Here is an 18171-nt window from a genome sequence, read left to right as displayed (position 1 = left end):
TCACTCATTCCAAAAATTGAGGGGGCTGTTAATATAAAGGATTTTAGACCTATCAGTCTTTGCACAGTTTTTACAAAATCCTGGCTAAAGTCCTGGCAGAAAGAATGAAAGGTGTGTTAGGAAGTGTTATTTCTTGCAACCAAAGTGCTTTTGTTCTGGGTAGACAGATGGTAGATTCAATTCTCATCGCCAATGAATTGCTGGACTCTAGAAGAAGAGAGGGGACCCTGGGTGTCGTTTGTAAACTTGATATTGAAAAAGCTTATGACCATGTTAACTGGCAATGTTTGGACCTGGTGTTGGAGAAAATGAATTTTGGGCAGAAATGGAGAAATTGGATCAGAGTTTGTGTTAAGATCCCAAAGTTTTCTATCCTAATTAATGGGCAATCAACGGGGTTTTTCGGTAGCTCTAGAGGTTTGAGGCAAGGAGACCCTCTTTCTCCCTTGCTTTTCATCCGCGTCATGGAAATTCTAACTCATTTTAGCAAGAAGGCTACAGAGAATGGGCTTTGGGATGGCTTTGCAATCTCACCAGGAAAGGAAAAAGTTAATATCTTTCATTTTGTAGATGATACCTTATGTTTTGTTGATGCCTCCCCAAGTTAGTTGGAGGTGGTTCTTGGATTTCTGAGCTGGTTTGAGGTGGTGTCTGGTCTCAAGGTCAACTTGAGTAAGTCTCAGATCATCCCTGTGGGTCATGTTACAAACTTAGAAGATTGTGCAGATGTGGTGGCTTGTCAGATTGCTCATCTCCCTGTCAAGTATTTGGGGCTTCCTCTTGGGGCAAAGTGTACTTCCTCTGAGACTTGGGTTCCAGTTATTGAGAGAATAGAGAGGAAACTGGCATTTTGGAAAGCTAAATATCTTTCTTTTGGGGGTAGAGTGACATTGATTAAGCACACTCTCTCTAATATTCCTACTTATTTCCTCTCCCTTTTCCCTATTCCAATCAAAATTGCAAATAGATTGGAGCAAATCCAGAGGAGCTTCTTATGGAGGGGATGGAAGGAGGAAAAGAAGATCCACATTGTAAATTGGGAACAAGTGTGTCTTCCTAAGGAAGTTGGTGGGCTGGGAATAAGAAAATTGAAGAAGTTCAATTCTGCCCTTCTTAGCAAATGTCTATGGAGGTTTGCTAATGAAAGAAATGCATGGTGGAGAAATCTTATTGTGGAAAAATATGGGGTATATCGGGGTGATTGGAGATCCAAGTGCCCTTCTGCAAGAGGGATAAGTTCCATATGGGCAGGTATTTTGAAGGTCTTTCCTTTATTTGAGGAAGGAATTGGATTTAAGCTGGGAAATGGGGAAAGTACTAAGTTTTGGAAAGATTCTTGGTGCTTAGAAGTGTGCTTGAAAGAAGCCTTCCCTCTCTTGTATCAAATTTCTGTTAATCATGATTCCTCTGTTGCTGAAAACTTTAATGTTTCAGGTAATTCTATTATTTGGAATCCGCTTTGTAGGAGGAGTCTCTTTGATTGGGAGGTTGAAGAGTATGCGACTCTGTTGGGTTTGCTTCAAGATCAGAGGATTGATTTAAATACGGAGGATGCATGGAGTTGGAAATGGGAAGCTGATGGTTTTTTCACTGTCAAGTCCATGTTCCTTAATTTGGTCAGTTCAGGTCAAGTGAACTTTCCGGCTAGGCAAATTTGGAACTCAACTAGCCCCTCTAAAGTAAATTTTCTGATTTGGACAATGGTTTTAGACAAGTGTCTGACCAGAGTGAATCTGATAAGACGTGGTTTTCAGATTCTGGATATTTCATGTGGATTGTGTGGTGGTTCTGCAGAATCTATTGAACACCTGTCTATTCATTGCCCAGTTTCGGCTTATATCTGGAGGCATTTCCTTAAGGTCTCGGATCAGTTGGGTAATGCCAAAATCAGTGAAGGAACTCTTGTACTGTTGGAAAATTGAGGGCCTCAGCAAGAAAGGAAACTTGGTTTGGAACACTATTCTGGCAACTGTTCTTTGGACTATTTGGACTGAAAGAAACAACAGAATTTCCAGGGTAAATCTAAAACTCCAGAGGAAATGGTGCAGAAAGCTGTGGGCAAGTTATTGTCTTGGGTGTCGGCAACGGAGGATTTTAAAAATCAGAATATGCGGTTGTTGTTTAGTTCTCAGTCTTGGATGAGATTGTAATCTGAGGTGGTCCTAGGCAGCCTCTAAAGGCCTAGGCTCTACTATATTGTTCTTTGATTAAATAAAGTACCTTACCTTGTACAAAAAAAAAACAACGGTCTCAAAATGGAAGACAAATGGATCTGGGTGATAACTAAGTACAAGAATGGAAGGAAGATCGACGTATGAGAAGGGAAGAGGACAAAGGTGTTCCCATCAGATTCAGATATACAAGAGAAGGCGTCGAACTTTGAATTGTTGGTGGAAAACGAGTCTACAGCTCCATATTAAGTCGAATTGAAAATTCTAATCATGAGTGGCTTCCATTTTCTCAGAGAGTTCCAGTGGCTGTAGCTCAATAGATGAACAACAATGTAGAGAAGAGAAAGAGAATTTAGGGGGATTTTGCTCTTGCTGATAAAGACACAACGAATGGAGAGCTTGGGAAGCTTGAAGTGTCAGTGGATGCGAATCCTTGCTAGACTGTACGGTGAGGCAAGTGCAAAAACTTTATCTTCTCATTCCTCTCTGTCTTCTCCAGCAGTTGGTGACTGTTGGAAAACGTGGGGTTACTGGTTCAGATCTGAAAATAGAATTGTATATATTCCTAGGATTGTGGAAGGATTGATTTAGAAAGTTTTTTCTTTCTATTTCTTTCTTTCTATTTTTGTACTTTCTATTTTCTCTTCTTTCTATTTTTTCTTCTTTCTATTTTCTTTTCTTTCTATTTTTCTTCCTTTCTATTTTTCTTTCTTTCTATTTATTGCAACAACTTACTGTATAAATATGCCCATTGGCAATAGAATGAAACATATTAGTATTCTACCATTCCAAAACATGGTATCAGAGCTCTAGGTTTGTGAACCTTGAGATTTTTTCAGCCTTCATTGCCAGTTTTTTGTGTTTTTCTCTTTTGGCCTTCAATGTTGATCTGTAACAAGTTCGACATGACTACAACAAGTGCTCCCGTCCAAACTGATGAAGGAGCAGCAAATTCTCATCCTCACACTGGTGATTTGCAGAATATTCAGGCAACATATAGACTGAATGGCCAGAAGTACTTGAAGTGGTCACAACTAGTGCGTACCTATTTGAAGGGAAAAGGAAAAATTAGTCACCTCCTTGGAACAGGACCAAGGTTGGGCGAGCCAAATTTTGATGCTTGGGACGAAGAGGACTCCATGATTATGTCATGGTTGTGGAGTTCAATGACACCCGAGATCAGTGATACTTGTATGTTTCTTCCCTCTGCAAAGGCTATTTGGGATGCTGTCCAACAAACCTATTCCAAAGCCCATGACGCTGCTCATGTCTATGAGGTCAAAGTGAAGACTGTGGCGGCCAAACAAGGGAGCAGGAGTGTTACAGAGTATGCAAATCTGCTGTAAAATTTATGGCATGAACTTGATCATTATCGGGTTCTTGAGACAAAGTGCGCAGATGATGCTGTGATCTTGAAGAATTTTATTGAAAGAGATAGGGTGTATGATTTTTTGGTCGGACTGAATGCTGAATTTGATCAGGTCCGAATACAAATTCTTGGCAAAGAAGAAGTGCCTCCATTGAATGAAGTCATAGCCCTTATCAGAGCTGAGGAAAGCCGCCGTGGAATCATGCTTGAGCCTAAAGATCCCGAAGGCTCAGCCATGGTGGCAAGGGGAGGAAGTTATAGTGGTTCAAAGGGTGAGAACAATCACAACTTGGCTCGTGACACAACCACCTGTGACTCTAACGATTACCTTTGGTGCACCTATTGCAAGAAGCCCAGACACACGAAAGATCGGTGCTGGAAACTTTATGGGAAACCTCCCACATCCAGCAAGGAATGGGGAAATCAAGGAGTTTCAAAAGGAGTTCAACAGGCCCATAATGTCTCCACAACTCTGCAGCAAGAACACTCAAGTCAGGGACCATTTAATGATGAAGAAATTGAAAGGCTAAGGTGCTTCCTGAAATCCTTGAAACCAGGAAGTGGTTCTACCTCTCTTGCTCTCTCAGGTGAGTCTTTATCTCTAGGATTACATGTCTCGGCTAGTGTTTTTCCATGGATTCTTGATTCTGGAACTACTGACCACATGACACCCTCTTCACTACATTTTCTCACCTATACACCCTGTCCTAGTAATAGAAAAATTTATGTTGCTGATGGTTCTTTCACCATAGTGGCAGGGATTGGGAATATTCAAATTACTCCATCCCTATTACTTAAAAATGTGCTTCATGTTCCTAAGTTATCCACTAGCCTTATCTCTATACATAAACTCGCCCAGGATGTGAACTGCAATGTTGTGTTCTTCCCTTCTTACTGTGTATTTCAGGACCAGGTTTCGGGGAAGAAGATTGGACTTGCTAAGGAAAGAGATGGACTCTACTACCTTGAAGCAACCAACAAATCATCTCACACTGTTATGCATGTCACACACGAGTCATTCTTATCTACCTCCAATAAAGATTTAATTTGGCATCATCATTTCCGTTTTGGTCATCCTTCATTTCCTATTTTAAAAACAATGCTTCCTTCCTTGTTTAAAGGAATTGATGTTGAAACCTTTCATTGTGATGTTTGTGAACTTGCTAAGCACAAAAGGGTTTATTTCCCAATCAGCAATAAAAAATCTTCAACTCCTTTTTATTTGATTCATTTGGATATATGGGGCCCTTCTCAAATTCCCAACATTACTGGTTCCAGATGGTTCGTCACCTTTATTGATGATTGCACTAGGGTCACATGGATTTTTCTTCTTAAGTCTAAATCTGATGTGGGTACGATTATTCCCAACTTTCATAACATGGTCCAAACTCAGTTTGGTGTGAGAATTAAAAGGTTTCAATCTGATAATGCTATAGATTATTTTAATCAGAATTTGTCCCCATTTTTTCAGAAAGAAGGCATTGTGCATGAATCTTCCTGTGTTAACACTCCCCAACAAAATGGGGTAGCTGAGAGAAAAAATGGCCATCTTTTGCAAACCACCCGAGCCTTTCTCTTTCAAAATCAGGTGCCAAAACAATATTGGGGGGAAGCTGTCCTTATTGCTGCCTACACCATAAATAGACTACCATCTAAAGTTCTTGACAACTGAAGCCCAATACAAGTCCTTTCTCAATTTTACCCTGATATTCGAGCCTCAAATAATCTCACACCAAGAATTTTTGGTTGCACTACCTTTGTTCATGTCCATAATAAGGGAAAATTAGACCCACGAGCAATCAGGTGTGTCTTCTTGGGATATTCCCCAACTCAGAAAGGTTATAAATGTTATCATCCAGCCACCAGAAAATTCTACACCTCCATCGATGTCACATTTGAGGAAGGAAAATCCTTTTTCACTCAACCTTATCTTCAGGGGGAGCCCTCATTAATGGAAGATAAGGCTTCGGATCTACTCTCCCTAAAGTGGTGAAGAATTTTGGAATGAAACAATGCCAGGTTGACCACTTGGTTTTCAACTATGATTCAGAAGCCGAAAAGATTTTATTAGTGGTCTATGTGGATGATATTTGTTAGACTATTTGAATGATGTCTATTTGTATGAGTGTTTGGCTGATAAGAGTTTTTATTAGCCCATACTTAAGTTCAAGTTATCTTGTAACTGGGCCTGTGTTAATGGGCCTAAGCCTGTTTAATGTTTTAAGTTAATTGGGTGTCCCATCACTAATCAGGGGCATTCCAGTAATTACTTGTATCTTGTACTACATTCAAATATAAATAATAGAATGGTCGACTGGCTAGTACAATTTGACATTCACTGCATTATCAGTGGTGTTCTTCTCCTCTTCTCTACTTCGAGTACAACTCTCAAGATCACATGGTATCAGAGCACTAGGTTCTCTTTGGTTTCAGCCGGCACACTAGCTTCTACTCTCTCTTCTCTTGCTGTTCTTTCCATCTTCTTTCTTCTCTTCTGGGTTGCTGAAAAAAAAAAACTAGGGTTATAAGAAAACAAAGCAGATTCGAACCTAGGGTTTCCTTTGGTTATAGGGCTCAAGGGAGGTAAGGCCCAGAAGTGGTTGTCCTACTAGGTTCTTCTTTCAGCAAATAGTAGCTATTTGGCTACTAAGAGAGGTCTGTATAGGACAGACCTAGTTGAGGACTGATTTCAGCAGTCCTAGCCCTAGCTGAAAAGGGGAGAGCTTCTCCACAACTGCAGCTTCGAAGCCCCAGCAAAACCAGCATAGCACAGTGGTAAACATCTCCATGTTCAGGTTGGTTATCAGTCCGGAACCTCTCACCACTGCTGTACCCGAACTGCTTCAGCTCAAGTGAAGATTACCTAGGGAGCTGCCAGCTCCAGATAGTCCAGCACTGTGAACCCTAGTTGAGGACTGATGTCAGCAGTCCTAGTATTGGCTGCAAGGAGGGACACTCTCCTTACAGTTGCAGTACTCGAAGTTCAAGTGGAGTCTGCATAGCACAATAGTTGAGAACCCTTAGTTTCAGGTCGGTTATCAGCCTAGAACTCCTTGCTTGCTGCTGTAACCGAACTGCTTCAGAACTGTGATAGTCTCGGCAAGTCTGAAACTGTGTCAAGTGCTGTTAGAACCTGCTGTAATCACTTCGGCAAATCAGAACCTACTTCAGAACTGCTTCAGAACTTGCTGTGATCATTTCGGCTAATCAGAACCTGCTTCAGAACTGCTTCAGAACCTGATGTGATAACTTCGGCCAATCAGAATCTGCTCCAGAACTGGTTCAGAACCTTCAGAACTGCTTCGGATAGTCTTAATCAGTGTCACCTACACAGCGGCTGCAGTCAAGATGTCTTCAATATCCAGAGAAGTTTCTTCTAGGGATAACAGGCCTGCGGCAAGTGGGAATCTTGTCACCAGTAACTATGGTGACAACTCACAGAATACTCCAACAGTGTCTTCTACTCCTATGGGACAGGTTGCTGTTTCTTCTGGAACTGGTGCTTTGGGCTTCACTGCTAGTGAGGTAGAGGTCCTTAGCAGGGCATTAGCCCGTCTAAGGAATAATTCTTTTGCTTCTACATCTCTTGCCAGATCAGGTACAACCTCTGCCTACAGTGCCACTGGCTCTATTGACTCTACTTCTTGGGTTATTGATTCCGGTGCTACTGACCACATGACACATATGTTTTCCCTATTCTCTTCATATCATTTGTTGTCTGGTCAGGATAAGATGAGAGTTGTTGACGGGTCTTTCTCCACTATCTCTGGAAAGGGAATGGTTGATCTAAGCAAGGACCTCTCTCTTAAATCAGTTTTACATGTTCCTAGTCTTACCTCAAATCTTTTGTCTGTTTCAAAACTTACCAAAAATTTGAACTGTAGTACAACCTTTTTTCCTACTCATTGTGTCTTCCAGGACAGATTGGCAAGGAGAACGATTGGGTGCGGTCATGAGTATGGAGGCCTCTACTATCTTGATGCAGACATCGGTTCAGCCTTACAAGCATCTACTGCTAGTAGTCCGGAGAGTGTGGAGTCAATAGCTATATTGCATCTTTGGCATGCTAGGCTAGGTTATGTGTCTTTCTCTTCATTAGAAATGTTGTTTCCCGAATTTTTTAAGGGCATTTCAAGTCAGAGTTTAACCTGTGAAGTATGTCAAATGTCAAAACAATGTAGAATTGTGTATCCAATTTCCAGTAATGAAATTTGTGCTCCTTTTGATTTGGTTCATTATGATGTCTGGGGCCCTTCACCCATTGTTTCTTTTGATGGCTTCCGGTACTTTATCAGTTTTATTGACCACTACTCTCGATGCACATGGATCTACCTATTAAAAGGACGGGATGAAGTACCACGAATAACTATGGCATTTTGCAAGATGATTGAAACGCAGTTTAATAAGAAGATTAAGCATTTCAGGTCAGACAATGCTGCTGAATACTTTGAAAAATCCTTGAACTCATTCATGGAAGATGCTGGCATATTACATCAGTCATCCTGTGCTAATACCCCTCAGCAAAATGGGGTTGCTGAGCGCAAGAATAGACATCTATTGGAGACAGCTCGAGCCTTACTATTCCAGCACAAAGTCCCCAAGCAATACTGGTCTCAAGCGGTACTTACTGCATCATATCTGATAAATCGGATGCTATCTAAGGTGTTGGGTATGAAAACCCCTTTCTCTGTTTTGTGTCCCACTCTTCCAGACTTTTCCCTTCCTCCTCGGGTCTTTGGCTGTATATGTTTCATACATGTGAAGGATCCAAAGAAGACCAAGCTGGATCCTAAGGCTACAAAGGGAATATTCCTGGGGTACTCTCCTACACAAAAGGGTTACAAGTGTTATGACCCTGTCTCCAAGAGAAAGTATGTCACCAGAGGTGTGGTCTTCTTTGAGTCTCAACCCTATTTTCAGTCTTCTCAGAATCCTCTTTAGGGGGAGACTAGTGGGATGGAAGAGGATTCTCATTCTCCCTCCTTTTTTGTTCCCCTATCTACCTTGGGTCTTCCATCCTCTCCTCCTACTCCTTGTTGTGGCATTCCGGGTCAACCCAGTGAGGCTCCCACTGTGTCGGTTACTTCTCCTGATGCTGTAGATGTTTCTGAAGGCTCCAGTAGGCAACAGAAAGAGATACTTACATACAAAAGAAAAAGGGGCCCTCAACCTCATGACAACAACCAGTTGGACTCGGATCAATCTGTCTCTACAATCCAAGATAATTCCAACTCACATACTTCTGATTTGGATCTTCCTATTGCTCTCCGTAAGCCTATTCGCTCTTGCACCACCCGACACCTCATTGCTGATTTTGTTTCTTACTCACATTTATCTCCTGCCTATCACTCCTTTGTGTCAGCTCTTTCCTCTGTGCGTGTTCCTTCTAGGTACTCAGAGGTTGTGTTTGATCCAAGGTGGAAAGAAGCTATGAATGAAGAGATGAAAGCCCTAATGAAGGGAAGAAGTTAGGAATTAGTGGATCTGCCAAAGGGGAAGATCACTGTTGGGTGCAAGTGGGTGTTTACTGTAAAGCACAGGGAGGACGGGTCCATTGAAAGGTACAAAGCCAGACTTGTGGCAAAGGGGTTTACTCAAAAAGAAGGGATTGACTACAAAGAAACCTTTTCCCCAGTAGCAAAGCTCAACACAATTTGGGTTCTATTGTCTCTAGCAGCAGATTTTTCATGGGAACTTCATCAGCTGGATGTGAAGAATGCCTTCTTAAATGGTGACCTTCATGAAGAGGTATTTATGGAACCTCCACCAGGCTATGTTTTTGGTAGAAAGGTGTGCAACCTGAGGAAAGCATTATATGAGTTGAAGCAATCTCCCCATGCATGGTTTGAGAGGCTTTGTGGGGACATGAAGAAAGTGGGGTACACTCAGAGTGGTGCAGACCATACCTTGTTCATAAGGAGACATGATAGCAAACTTACTGCACTCATTGTTTATGTGGATGATATGGTAATTACCGGGAATGACTTGGAAGAGATAAAAAGACTGAAGGAGTTTCTAGCTTTGGAATTTGAGATCAAAGACTTGGGTCATTTGAGATATTTTCATGGGATTGAAGTTGCCAGGTCAAGAGAGGGAATCTACATATGTCAGCGGAAGTATGTTCTTGACCTCCTAGAGGAAACAGGCATGATGGGGTGTAGACCAGCAGATACTCCAATATAATAGAATCATGGCTTGTAGGAATCAGTAGAGATGACTACTGTGATAGAGAGAGATACCAAAAATTGGTAGGGAAGCTGATATACTTATCCCTCACTCGGCCAGATATTGCTTATGCTGTGCATGTTGTCAGTCAATTTATGAACTCTCCAAAGATCCTTCATATGAAAGCAGTTGAAAGGATTCTTAGGTACTTGAAGACTTGCCCAGGAAAGGGAATTCTCTTCAGGAAAAAAAATAGAATTGAAATTGAAGCTTATACGGATGCAGATTGGGCTGGTTCTGTGGAAGACAGAAAATCAACTTCAGGATATTGTACATTTGTGGGAGGGAACCTGGTCACATGACGTAGTAAGAAGCATAATGTTGTGGCTAGATCAAGTGCAGAAGCAGAATACCGAGCTATGGCACACGGGGTTGCTGAACTCTTATGGCTCAAAACTCTTCTTAATGAGCTTGGTTTTAAGGCTGAGGGTTCTCTCAGCCTGTATTGTGATAATAAAGCTGCTATCAACATTGCCAACAATCCCGTGCAGCATGACATTATAAAACATAATGAAATTGATCGACACTTTGTCAGAGAGAGAATTGTTTCAGGAGAACTCTATGTGCCTTATACTCCATTAGAGATGGATTGCAGATGCATTGACTAAAGGGCTGGCAACAACAAAATTCAGGGACATACTTGGTAAGCTAAACATGATTGATATCCATGCTTAGCTTGAGGGGTAGCGTTAGACTGTTTGAATGATGTCTATTTGTATGAGTGTTCGGCTGATAAGAGTTCTTATTAGCCCATACTTAAGTTCAAGTTATCCTGTAACTGGGCCTGTGTTAATGGGCCTAAGCCTGTTTAATGTTTTAAGTTAACTAGGTGTCCCATCACTAATCAGGGGCATTCCAGTAATTACTTGTATCTTGTACTACATTCAAATATAAATAATAGCATGGTCGACTGGCTAGTATAGTTTGACATTCACAGCATATCAGTGGTGTTCTTCTCCTCTCCTCTACTTCAAGTACAATTCTCAAGATCACAATATTGTCATAACTGGTAGTGACAAATTGGGGATCGATAAACTAAAGGTACTTTCTGCAAAATCATTTTCAAACAAAAGACCTTGGTACATTGAAGTATTTCTCAGTGGTGTTCTTCTCCTCTCCTCTACTTCAAGTACAATTCTCAAGATCACAATATTGTCATAACTGGTAGTGACAAATTGGGGATCGATAAACTAAAGGTACTTTCTGCAAAATCATTTTCAAACAAAAGACCTTGGGACATTGAAGTATTTCTTGGGTATAGAAGTTGCTAGATCAAAACAAGGTGTAAACCTATGCCAAAGAAAATATGTTCTTGATTTGCTGGATGAAACAGGACTGCTAGGTGCAAAACCGGATGAAACTCCCATGGAGCCAAATGCTAAGTTGAGCAGTGATACAGGGGAAATATTTGATGATCCTGGAAGGTATAGACGGTTAGTGGGGAAGCTGAACTATTTGACTATCACAAGACCAGACATCTCCTTTGCAGTCAGTGTGGTGAGCCAATTTATGCAGAACCCTCAGATACCTCACTGGGATGCAGTTCTTAGAATTGTAAGGTACCTGAAGGGAGCTCCAGGCCGTAGGTTATTGTACAAACCAGGAGGAAGACTTGAGGTAATTGGGTATACAGATGCTGATTGGGCAGGGTCTGTGTTTGATAGAAGATCTACTACAGGTTACTGCACATTTCTTGGAGGAAATCTTGTGACATGGAAGAGTAGGAAGTAGACGGTTGTGGCAAGGAGCAGTGCTGAAGCCGAAAATAGAGCCATGGCACACATTACATGTGAATTAGTATGGCTGAGGAATCTCCTACAAGAAATTGGATTCTTCATGGACAAACCTATGAAATTGTACTGTGACAATCAAGCTGCACTGCACATCTCATCTAACCTTGTTTTTCATGAGAGAACAAAGCACATAGAGATTGATTGCCACTTTGTGAGGGAGAAGGTCCTTACTGGAGAGATAAGCACGGAACATGTGGGCTTAGGTGATCAATGGGCAGATTTGTTTACAAAAGGCTTAAGCTCAGGGAGAGTGAACTATATATGTAACAAGCTGGGATTATATGACATATATTCTCCAGCTTGAGGGGGAGTGTTAGAACTAGCTGGATAAGGGTAGATTAGTCATTTTATTTAGTTAAGTTATGTGCTTATGTGGTAGTTCTAATAGAGACTTCCTGTCCCATACTTAAGTGGGGGCAGTTTAGTCTTTGTACAACTAATAAGAAACTAATCTACATTATGGTTGACTGATAGGGTTTAGCTATCAGATTCGACTGTTCTTATTCTTCTTTCTCCCTTACACTCTACTGGTTCGAACTACTTAAACACAGCTGTCAAAACACAACTTTTATTTAGTTCCATGTGGCTACACAAAGGGGGTAGTCCATCCCCTAAACCCATGACACCCCCCAACTTTGGTGAAAACAGAATTTGATCTCAAGTCCCCACTACAACCAGCTAGACACCTTACTAACCGAACCAGTTGGTAGCTTCAAATAAAATTTCAATAATTTCAAACAGAACAACTTTGCATCTTCAAATATAATTTCAATCTGAAACAAAACAATTTTGCACATTTATTATAACAGAGTATGGCATTGGACAGAACGGAATTCATGTAGCTGACCCCATTTAGTTGGCTTAAGGCTTAGATGATGATTATAACAACAAAATATGTTTTGGTTCAGGAAGCAAAAGTATGATAACAAAGTAGTTTTTGCTATTTCAGTTATGTATATTGGGTGGAAAGTTATACATACATGATGACTCTAGTTTTAAACAAGGAGGGCAAAAAAGATAAAATCTTGAAGTTATAATTGACCTTTCAAGTTGATAATTCACTATAAGTACCTTATAAAAGTAAGAGATATTGGAGCCAAGCATCTGACAGAAATGAAAAGGAAAAATCATGATAGCACCAATTATTTTTTACCTCTCTCCATAGATCTTCATCAAGCTCTTGTTTGTCATCATGAGTAATGTCTTTGGCATTCAACTGGGTTAAGCAATTCCTTATCCTAAGACCAAAAGGAAGCTATAGATAAATAGAAAGAAAACTTAGTAGAACCAACATAGAAAAAAGACCTTGTGATATCTAAACCCAAGGACTATAATACAAAAGAACACACACATACACCATATGACCTTTTTCTTTTCTTCAATTGTAAAGTCAAAAGTCAAAAGTCAAAAGTATTTAGGAGGGGGGAAAACCTTCCATGCTTTTGGAGCAAAGATCTACGAATTGATTGAGTAGGATGTGCAATAAAGACCAAATCCACCATCTGATTCTTCAGTGCATCAAAAACTTCTTTTGGGGACTTCTTTAGCTGCACAAAAAGTCTTTTCAGAGTTTCCTCAATGTCTGATTCAGTTGTTGCCGAGTTTTCATCATGAAAATCTCCCTTTTTAAGTTTGGTCCGCCGATGGTGAGCAATCTGAACCTCCTCAGCCAAATTGGCCAAGTTAAGCATGTGGGAGAATGATTTGGCAACAATAATAGAGTCCCCTGGATCTAGACTTGTTAAGACATTTCCAAGCTCTTCCAGCTTTTGAAAGTCATGCTTCCCTTCACACTTAGTAGCAAGCTTGGCCAACTGAAAGAATGGTAGGATCCATTGTATGGATGCCAAAAGGGTTGCGGAATGGGTGGGCGAATTTCAAAAAAATTTCCTACCTTCTTCAAACTAGGAATCATATTCCCCAAATTTAGAATACAATATTCAAGGATCCTACTTGAACCATAACCGAACCAGATCTGAACCAAAAGACAATGGAGGAATTATACCTGATCCAGAGAAGTAGTATCTCCCAAAGTTGGTACTAACGCCCAAAGGAGACACCAAGAACCGCTCCTAATGAAGATGACACAACAATCTGTAGAACGGTACCAACAGAATGCGTCCTACACACTGAATCCTTCACAAGAATCCTCTGGAAACATTGAGCACCAAATCTTTTCAGTTCCTTCTGCAAAACTGATATCAAGAACTGATTTCTTGATTTCTTTTCTTCAAAGATCGAATCTTTTCAGAGGAATGGCGACAGTTGGAGGAGAACTCCTGAGATGAAGATGGCGAATGTTGCTTCTCTTCTCTCTGGAGTGTATGGGATCCTATCTCAATTCGCAGGAATATTTTCTTGCTCAAAACCCTAGGTTCGAATTCTGTTAATTCTCTTAGGATTTCTCCTCTTTCTTCTTGATTAAGAAATCTCCTAATCCTATTAGGAGTTATCCCAATCCAAATCAGCATCTGGATAGGGGATGATCTTAATCCTATCTGCAGATTAGGTTAGCTTACTCCTGATCTTATTAGGAGATTACCGTATTCAAATCTGATTCGAATTTGGTCTCCTGGAGTGGATTAGGTTAAAGGCCCAATCCTTTTGCTAACCTTAATCTCAGATCCGCCCCATAAGTGGGTGATCATATCAGCCCAGTTCGAAATGGGCTTTTGGCCCATTAAGTAATTAGTGCTCAATTAGTTTCCAATCTACTGCCCAGTTGGGCTTCTTTGTATGGCGTGGGACCCAAGCATTGATCTACATACCAGCCACATGGGTTCGGCCCAGCCTTTATTACAAGGCCTAGCCGAATTCACTGAGAAGCCCAGTGAACCCCTGAGCCCATCACATGGACCCTATGGGCCCAACACTTACACTAAGTGGTCCTTGGGCCAAGCCATCTTATAAAAACCGAGGGACTGTGGGCAGGTGCAAGATTAGCCCATCAGGTATTATCCTAAATGGCCTTACACTTAACCTCTCAGCCCATAATGATCAAGCACTGCCCGACAAGAGAATACCTCTTCCTCGGCTGCAAGGAACAGTGCTGCACTCTCTTCTCTCTGGATCCCGGGAATTAAAACTATTTGCAAACAACTTGAAAACGGAAATACCTATATATCATATATATAAATTTTGCAAAACAAAATTCCAACGATTGAAATCAATTGCCGGCAGTTTGGTTTCCATCAGAGAGAGTGCATTCCCGATCATTACCTTTGTCCAACATAGGGGCTGATCCTGTCACTATGATCACCCACTCAGATGAATTCTCAGACTGTCCCAACATACCCAGGTTTTGACCCCCGCTAAGGATCTCACTGATTGGCATATCAAAGACAGCCCAATCCGCTACCTAGTGAAATATCATAATCGAGTCTAGGGGTCAGGCGTAACTTTCCAGTTTTGCCCATCTGTCTCTAAGGTCCAGGGCAATACTGGACTGGTCCGGTTCAAGGATTCGAGTAATTCCATACTACATGTGCCTTGGGTTTTACCCTGGTGGCCGAGACAGGCCATCCCAATACTTGGCGGCACACCAGTATCAGCCTTGGCAGGATAAATCTCCCTAGACTTATCCAATGGCTGTGAACATTTAAAACTAACACGAGTCTCATTAAGTGTTTAGTTTTAGGGTCTTATACAGAATCAACATGAATCACACATGCACTTTATTTATTTACACTAAATGTCAAAAGTACATCAAATCAGATTGAAGCTAAGGGCATACAAAACTGTCTAACACCAACCATTCAAACTCGTTTTGGTACTCCCTCACAGTCCCAGTTTATTTCACTCTTGAGAGAGACTCATTGAAGTTCTCATAGCTTGAGGGTCCGAACCTCACTTGTAAAGCTTCGGTTAGATCTAACCAAGTGGTCTGTGGGTGGGTCTTATGGTACCACTGATACCACATAATGGCTTCACCGTCCATGTGAATGGAGGCAATGGAAACCTTCTGGTCTGCTGGGGTCTCATGAAATTCAAAATAACGCTCAACTTGGTATATCCAAGGGACAGGGTCATCACCCGAGTAGAGTGGGAAGTCTATCTTGGTGTTTTTGACGGGAAAGATTCCTCGCCTGATCCCTCTGCTGCTGCTGGATCCTTCGACCTCTGAAGCTCTAGGTGCCGATGACAATCGTTCAAACTGCCCAACCAATGCTGAGAGTGTCTCTTTGATATCTCTCAACTCATTGGTGGTCTGCCGCACCTTCCCTTCAATCCGATCAATCCTTTCTTCTGCTGCCGTGGATCTGGTGGTTGGCATCGTCGCTAGGCTCTGATACCAATTGATGAGCTTGCTTTCCTGGGCGGCTGAGAATGGGTAGAGCTGGTTCGAGGGAGCTCACCCTCCTGAAATGAACGAGAGAAAAAGAGAGAGAGGAACAGAGGAAGAGAGAAGAGGGAAAGAAGATGCTAATAGGTTTAATCTTGTCGTGCTCTACAAGAACTCATTACAGATACTTATAGCAAGAAATCACGTCTTCTAACAGACTAACGAACTCTGATCACTTCTCCTGACGTGGACGGTGCATGTAAACGAACCTCAGAGGAGGTGTGGTGCGCGTGATTCGTGGGGCGCACTGGATTGGGCTTCGAGTGCCATGGGCCTGGACCTCCCCTTTCGGGCTTGCTTCTACACGGGTCTTAACAGAAGGTGTGAGATTCAAGGTGGATAGAGGTGGTAGGCTGAGGTTTTGGAAAGATCCCTGGTGTCTGGATAACCCTTTAGCAGAGGCCTTTCCCCTTCTTTCTCAGTGTGCTGCAAATCAAGAAGTCTCAGTGGTTGATTCATGTCTTCTTCAACAGCACAGCACAGTGGTCAGGAACCCTCAGTTCAGAAGAGACCTGTTTGACTGGAAATTGGATGGGGTTTTGGAGCTGCTGGATCTTTTACAGGGTCAGAATGTTGATACTAATAATGAGGATGAATGGAGCTGGAAATGGAGTGGGGAAGGCTGCTTCTCAGTTAAGTCCCTGACATCTAAACTCAGCAGCATTGGTTCTGCTAATTTCCCTTGTAAACAAATTTGGAATACTGTTTCTCCCTCCAAGTCTAACTTCCTTGTGTGGACTATGGTGCTGAACAAGTGCCTCTCTAAAATCAGCTTGGATAGGAGGGGTCTACAGCTCTCATCACTCTTGTGTAGCCTTTGTGGACTTTTTCTTGAATCCACAGACCACCTGAGCATCCACTGGCCTATCTCCTCTAGAGTGTGGGAACATTTTCTCAGAGCCGCTAATATGTTGGGCCATGCCAAGTTTAGTCAAAGACCTGCTCAACTGGAAGATTGCAGGCTTGAAGGAAAAGGAGAATTAGTATGGAAGACAATCCCTGCGGCTGTTCTTTGGGTAATCTGGTCAGAAAGAAACAATAGTCTTTTGCAATAAGTCAAAGAGCATTGATGAGTTACTGCAACAGGCGGTCAGCAAGCTGATTTCTTGGTTCTTTGTAACTCCTGACTTTAAGCACCTGAATGTAATCTGACTTTGTTCCCTGGCTAGTCCACCTGAATTAATGAAATCTTACCTTACCTTTCAGAAAAAAAAACTTATTTAACAAAAACTACCTTCCTTGTATATGTCTAAGAGTTAATACGGGATCTATGACTCATAAATAAATTATTAATTATTTAATAACATATTAATAAAATAATTTGATTAAAACAAATCACAGATAACTTAAAATAAATAATTAATAAAAATGTTAGTCAATAAATAATTTAATGATGAATTATTTTTTCAGAATAAAATATTAAAATTATTAAGTCACAATTATTAATAAAATAAAATAGAAACTGATAAAGATTAAAATATTAATTAATGTTAATAATTATTTAACTAATTACTATCAAATTAATAGTTAACAATAAAATACTAAATCATAAAATATTGTTAATTAATTAAGAATTAATAACAAAATATGTAATTTAATACTTAAATAATTATTTTATATTAATAATTGAATTAAAATAAATAAATAGAAATAGTTTATCAATAAAAATAATTTAATAATTTATGAGTAATTAATATTAAAATATTAAAATTATTAATTAGTCATTGGTATTCATAAAATATAATATTATTAATAACTTGTAAAATAGTAAAATTTAAAATATTAATTAATTAAAATAACTAATTATCTAATCATTGATTTTAAATAATTAGCACCTAATTAATAATAAATAATAAATAATAAAAATATTAACTAATCAATAATTAACAGAAATAGTTAACAATTAATTAACTAAGTAATTAATGAATAAATAAATAAGGGCTTTATTATTAATCCAATTAATGTTTTAATGAAAATAATTAAATAAGAAAAATGTTAAATCATTAAAAATAAAATAAATAATTAATTCATTCATAGTAAATATTAATTAAATAAAATTTAAAAAATGTTAATTCTTAATTAGTAATTAATTATATAATTATCATATTAAATATTTATAAAATTATTTCATTAAAATATAAATAATTAATGATTAATAATAATAAAAATATTACTAATTAATCAATTAGTAATTGTTACTAGGGTTGATTTTCCAACTATTTTCCCTTTTGCAACCGAACAATGGAACATGAAAAATTTCCACCCATTTCC

At 40.0% G+C, this 18171-nt stretch overlaps 1 protein-coding gene across 4 annotated transcripts in view; it reads left to right on the top strand.

Annotated features, from left to right (window-relative positions):
- The window catches only part of LOC148848927 (abscisic-aldehyde oxidase-like), a 126029-nt gene that overhangs the window by 6545 nt on the left and 101313 nt on the right, over positions 1 to 18171 (top strand). The window lies entirely within an intron of this gene.

This window comes from Nelumbo lutea, chromosome 6 (genome assembly GCF_056320005.1).
Source record: "Nelumbo lutea isolate HS-2025 chromosome 6, American lotus-T2T, whole genome shotgun sequence".
NCBI lineage: Eukaryota > Viridiplantae > Streptophyta > Magnoliopsida > Proteales > Nelumbonaceae > Nelumbo > Nelumbo lutea.
The sequence above is the reverse complement of the archived record's forward strand: the minus strand, read 5'-3'. Positions and strand labels throughout refer to the sequence as shown.